Source organism: Canis lupus, chromosome 1 (assembly GCF_011100685.1).
Source record: "Canis lupus familiaris isolate Mischka breed German Shepherd chromosome 1, alternate assembly UU_Cfam_GSD_1.0, whole genome shotgun sequence".
Taxonomy (NCBI): Eukaryota; Metazoa; Chordata; class Mammalia; order Carnivora; family Canidae; genus Canis; species Canis lupus.
The window spans coordinates 1,431,900-1,438,027 of record NC_049222.1 but is presented as its reverse complement, the minus strand read 5'-3'; the positions used below and the strand labels follow the sequence as shown (position 1 = coordinate 1,438,027).

Here is a 6,128-nt window from a genome sequence, read left to right as displayed (position 1 = left end):
CTCGGCTGTCTGGTTGGCTGTGCGCCCACTGACTGTTTCCCCGTGAGGACATCTCCTCCCAACTCCCTCCAGCCGCACATGCCACCCACACACAGCCCCTTGCTCACCCAAGTCCTCCAGAATGATGTGGCGCGGCGGAAAGAACCGGGAAGAGCCGTTAGTGTCACACCTGCCATCCCCGTGAGTTATCGGCCCCCCAAACATCGTCGAGCCTCCCCATCAGTGATATCTCTTATTTACCCTTAAGGCACTCGGCAGCTGCTAAACGGCTGTCTGTGGCAGTTTGGTGGAGGCAATAATAATACATTATAAATCAATGAAAATGAAGTTTTCCTGTGATAATCCGATATAGATTTGCTAACATTTGTATGAAATTCAATTCTGTTTGATTGCATCAGCATATGCTTCATCTTTTGCAGCACTATTGATTTTGAAGGCTCTTATCCATATGTCTAAATTATTTCCATCACGTTTTTGTGTGGCTGCCTAGAAATAACCCGGGTGAACTGCAGCCGCTATCCCTGATCACTCTCCATTGTGTCTCCTCCCTGCGCGTCCCAGGGACACGCTTAGGTCTGCATTCTGAGGGAGAAGAGATGCCTTTTTAGGAAAGTCTGTCTTTCTGCCCCATCCCACGTCCCCCACTTACTATTGAGATGTCACTCCTGCCATTGTTACTGCTTCCCAGAGCATCCGTCCATCTGTCAGGAAGGGTCCGTGCATCCCACGGCACTTCCAGCGGTCCTGGAACCCACAGCCACACATGCACCTCCTTCTCGAGGGGACCTGCGTGCTGCGGGGGCAACCAAGGGCCCTGATGTGCCCTATCTGTGAGCAGCACGGCATCACCAAAGCTGCTCTGCAAACAACAGCTCACCTGCCGTGAGACCTTTTCCGACAGGCGGGGAGGCCTCAGGTACCGGTTATCCCTCGCATTGAAAGCATTGGAGAGCAAGGAAGCATCCAGGCCCACTAAGTGCCCATGAAAGCCTCCCTTACAGCGTTAGGTAGAATCGGGGTGAGGCAGACTTGGCCTGGTTTCATGGGAAGAGGCATCAATCTCTTTGCAAAATAGACACATTTAGCAAACCCCATGTTTAAAGTCACATATTAATTTTATTTCACTGAAACCTTATTCCAATCATGTTGGGCCTCTCTCGACATAGACGCCTCCTGCAAGTTACCACTAGGTCGTCCTCGGCCAATAATGGGTTCCCTTTGTTGATTTTAACGGAAGAAGAAGAGCCTTGAGGTTAAAGGTGTTTTTCTTTAAAGCATCAAGTTACATTATTAGATTTAAAGTTGCAGATGCTAAGGGGATATGATGCCTGGCATGAATGGCCATGTTTGGCCTCGAGGATATTAACATCAGGCCTAATTCTAAGTCTCGTTCATGCCTCTTCTGATTCAACTTCATACATTAGCAAAATCCTTTTTTTTTTAGGGAATTTTACATTCCAATCTTACATATCATTTACACACACACACACACACACACACACACCAGTTATTCAGCAGTAGATATTCCCCAGGCACCTGCTCTGGAACAGTCACAGGGGACGACTCATCTGCAAACAGCCGCCCCACCTACGAGTGCAGGTGAGGGTCAGAACGGAAAGAGGGGCCATCAGAAGTCGGAAGCTGCGGGGCCAGGAAATGAAAGATCTCTACGGATTCAGCTCCCAGATTACTGTGCACGCACCTGTGCTATCCAAGCACCACCCCGCTGTTGACCACACAATTCATGTTGTAAAAGTAAACCCAGTGCTTGGTTGGGTTGCATGTGTAAGTGAGCGACATCGTCCCTGAGCTGAGCGCACGAGGACCCGGCATCACGCACCAGCTCTGGATTTGTGTGAGGGGGGATTTGATCACCGTCGTGTAAACAAAGGATATTGACATGGAGAGAAGACATGGGTGTGCCCATGTTCACAAACACCCTCTTCGTCTGGTTTCTCAAGTTACTCCATGACCCAGCAGACTGAAGTGTCTCCCTCCTGTGACGACCAAACCACAGGGGAACCCACTCACAACGAGGTCACGGCTCCTCAGGTCAGACCCCCCCAAACCAGACCACCCTTGCCTACGCATGCTGTTGTCCTACCTGGTCATGCTGAACGGGGGTCTTTGAAGTGTCTGGAGGAGGCCGAGCACTGCCCCAGGGGCAGCAGGCTCCCACCTGCTCTGGATGGTGTGCCCGGCCCTCCGCCCGCCTGTAGTCCCCCAGCCCCTCTTTCCACATGGCTCTGCGGTGACTCCGAGGCTACTTTCACAGGACCCGCTGCCCCATCTTCCACATGTGTGCCTCGTTGTCTGTGCTAAGCCACATATCACTCCTCGACGGTACGGGAGCCAAGAGAGTGCACCTGCTGCCTCAGGGACGAGTATGGTCCTGGGGTTCACCGTGCCTCTGAAAGCGGGAGCAGGACGCCGTCAGGCCACACACACCAGGTCAGAGCCGTGCTGCTATCTGTCCTCACAGCACCCACGTCATCAGCACATCCCCAGCTCCAAAGAAGGAAGGCTCGAGCAAGCAACCGTCTCCATCGGGCGTATCAAGGGGGGGCCACTGTGAACGACAGAGCAGCAGACACCCGGCAGCTAGACTCCTGGAATCCTGTTCTTACGCCATGTCTCCGTCCCCTCCAACACACAGGGAGGTCACATGGTGAGCCTCTGCTTTGCATCACCTTCCATTATGCGCACCAGACTCTGGCGTGCTGAAACAAGGACTGGGGGCCCTGCGCTCGCTACAGGGTCTGAGGACAGAAAGACTCACTTCGTGCTGCCACCAGGGCCCTTGTGGGCCACCTCTGCCTCCCAGAGCTCTGCTGACAGGGATGCTGCCCACACCTGGGGTTGGTGCCCACACCCGGGTCAGGGTCCACACCTGGGGTTGGGGTTCACACCTGGACATGTCCCCGGGATCCTGTCACAAGAACAAACAGGAAGATTACCTAGGGACACAGGGGTTGTGTGCAGCCTGCGTGTTTTGTTGTCATTTTGTGTCTGTTCATTTCTTAATTTCAGGAAATAAATCTCCAGGCAGAAGTGGTGACTGTCCTGCTGCATAGTCACTATGTGCAGACCTGGGGCGAGCAGACTGTGAGGACGGTGCTGCTGGACCTGGGGCTCCAGGGCTCCCAACCTCCTCAGTCCCTCTGCCCGCCTCCTCATCTGTCCCCCTGCCTACTTATCTGTTCCCCCCTCCAGCCTCCTCATCTGTCACCACCCCCAGCCTCCTCGTCTGTCTGTCCCCTACCCCCGGGCCTCCTCACTCTGCCCCGTCCGCCTCAGGCCTTCCCGCTGCTGCTGTGCTGCAGCCTGTCTGTCCCCTCAGCAGCCTTGACGCCCAACTTCATCTGAAGCATAGACGACAGGATGGAATAAGGTGCAGAGCCACGGCCATCCAAGGAAAGTTCTTCATTCACTCCTGCCCTAACTCTCTGTCTTCTTATCCTACATAGAAAATAAAAAAATCAATACCACCTCACAGGGCTTGATAAAAGTGCCGCCGCGTGCAGCAGGCAGGCTGGATACGGTAAATTAAAGTGACCAAAATTTCCCAGCCGGCCCTGCTGCACCCCATAAATGAACAGCCCTGTCCACCGGGCGTCCGTCAGCCAGAGGCTCTGTTCTATCTGTACCTCTGATTACCTGGGGAAGGAACACCAACCTGCCCGGCTTGGGAGCCTCTAGCTCTCCATGGACAGTGCAGGGGGAGGGGGCTGCACACGGGCCATGTGTCCCCAACGGCCGGGCTGAGTGCTGGGAGACGGCACAGACGGGGCGGTGGGTGCTTCAGCCGCGGGTGTGCGAGAAGCAGCGGCACCAGCCCAGGCCACGGACATGGAGAGCAGGGCACAGGGGCTCGGGCTTGCCCCCTCAGCCCTCAGCAAGCCTATGCTCCTTGTCTGCACACCAGCCACGGAGAGGACGCGCTGTACCTGGGCGGTGAGCATCCCAACTGGACAAGTGCTCATGTGTTGTTGGTTTTCTGTCCCTTGTGTGCAAACACACGCACTTACACGCCATGCACACAGAGAGCTACGATATGCCCTTCATGTCACCGAAGGACAGCTTTCCATGGGGTCGATGGGTAAACATGCAGTGTATGTGCTCCTCATATGCCAAATTATGAGAAGAGGGGGATCCCTGGGTGGCTCAGTGGCTTAGCGCCTGCCTTTGGCCCAGGGCATGATCCTGGAGTCCCAGGATCAAGTCCCACGTCGGGCTCCCGGCATGGAGCCTGCTTCTCCCTCCTCCTGTGTCTCTGCCTCTCTCTCTCTCTCTCCTCTCTCTCTCTCTCTCTATCATAAATAAATAAATAAAATATTTTTTAACAAAAATTATGAGAAGAGGTGGCTTCCTTAGCAGCTGCCACACGTGATCCAGCAGCGTGGAAATGAGCGTTTCCTGTGACTCGAGTCAGAGTCACATGGACTGGACACAGGTCCGGGGCCAGTGGGGTGACAGATGGAGTGTGCACCACCTGCAAGGACAGCCCAGCTCCCGCGGCCTCTCCTGCCAAAACCCATGACCCCCGTTAATTGACACGCAGCCAACGTCAGACACGCACTGACAGTTCCCACGGGCCTTCAGAATCGCGAAGAAGGAATCAGAAGCACATCGGCTCCGCTGTGGGGAAACTGAGGGACACGGGTACAGGTCAGCGGGATGCGTTCCCCCAAACCACATGCCCGCTCCCGCGTCCACAAGGCAGTCCCCAAACTCCCTGGGGGAGACGAGCCTGGAACTCGGGTGTCCTTGCGGCTGCCCCCTCACAGGACTGCTTCAGGAGTGTGGGGCTGGGTGCGCGGGCCCTGGCACTGGTGGCTGCTCCCAGGAATGCCAGGGCCCGAGGAGGCCGGGCCAGGGAGTGCCTGGCTCTGCCCCTCTGAATCCCGCACCTCTGAACCCCCTGCCTGGCTGATGTGAGCCCTCCAGGCAGAGGGGAGCACAGTCAGGAATGCAGAGAACGAGGCCAGAGCAGGCACCTGCCCCAGCCCCGGGGTGTCTCCAGAGGGCTCCTCGGAGGTGGAGGCCAGTGATGAGCAAGCCTCCACACCCTCTGTCCCTGACTCACTTCAGATGGGTTCCCTAGGTGCCCCCCCAAAGCCTCCGTCTGTGGGACAGGTGTTTCCAGGCAGTCGAGCCTCAAGTCCCCCGGCTCCAGCCCTGGGTCACTATCTGAGCAGCACATGGCCTGCAGAGCACCAGCAGCTCCTCCCTGACATCTGCCGAGGGCGGACAAGGTGAGAGACACTCCTCCTGGGGTGCCGCTCCTCACACGGCGTGCCACCGCCTCGCTGGCCAGGCACCATCCCTCTTCTCACCTTCTGTGAAAAAGAAAAACATCCTGTCTCGGCAGGTTGGAGACCCAAGTCTCCAACTCGCCTCATTGCTCCCGTGCTGCATTTCAGGCCACCCCACCCCCAGGCCCTCCCGTCGGGTTCAAGTGCGGGTCACACGCTTGTCTGTGGAAATGTGCGTGAGCTGCGTACACGCACGTGAGGACCCAGTGGGGAGAGCCTCCCAGTCTGGAGCCTGGTGTCCGGGTGTCCACTAGACTTCCCACCGTTGCCACTGCACAGGCTGGGCTATTCCCCAGACAGAATCCCAGGCCCGGGCTCACGGCCGCCGCCCCCCACCCCGAAGCCCCTGGGCCACGGCTATGCTGGGTATCCCCAGCCTTGCAATCTGGCTGGGGAACCTTTCCTCAGGAAGATCCTTATGGCCAATGTATTCAAGTCCATTAATGATACTCCCAATGATTACAACCTCGTTGTCTAGTGTCTAAATCCAGGAAGCATTTCATTTTTTTTTTTTAAGTATGATTTTAAATGTACTTGTGGGAGATGCCTGGGCAGCTGAGTTGGTGAAGCTCTGCCGTCAAGTCGGGCCATGATCCCAGGGTCCTGGGATCAAGTCCCGGGTCTGCTTCTCCCTCTCCTCCTGCACCCCCGCCCCCCCCCGCTGTGCTCTCTCTTGCACATGCACACGTGTGTTCTCTCAAATAAATAAATAAAATCTTAAAATAAGACAAAACAAAGCGTGCCCGTGGTATGCAGAGGTGAGCATGAGTGACGTAAGGATGCTGCTGCTGATGCATGTTACCACGGCCACGT

General features: G+C 56.0%; 1 long non-coding RNA gene across 2 annotated transcripts; it reads right to left on the bottom strand.

The window, feature by feature from the left end:
• Positions 1 to 889: 889 nt before the first annotated feature.
• Positions 890 to 5,928, bottom strand: LOC111092007. 2 transcript variants are annotated; one of them, XR_005352974.1, is made up of 5 exons: positions 5,087 to 5,928; positions 3,279 to 3,459; positions 2,958 to 3,089; positions 2,105 to 2,569; positions 890 to 1,997 (listed from the first exon to the last, which is right to left on the bottom strand). It is a non-coding gene; the product is annotated as an uncharacterized LOC111092007 (long non-coding RNA). The 2 variants fall into 2 exon arrangements; XR_005352973.1 differs by having other exon boundaries at positions 891 to 1,997; positions 3,279 to 5,928.
• Between the last annotated feature and the right edge of the window lie 200 nt (positions 5,929 to 6,128).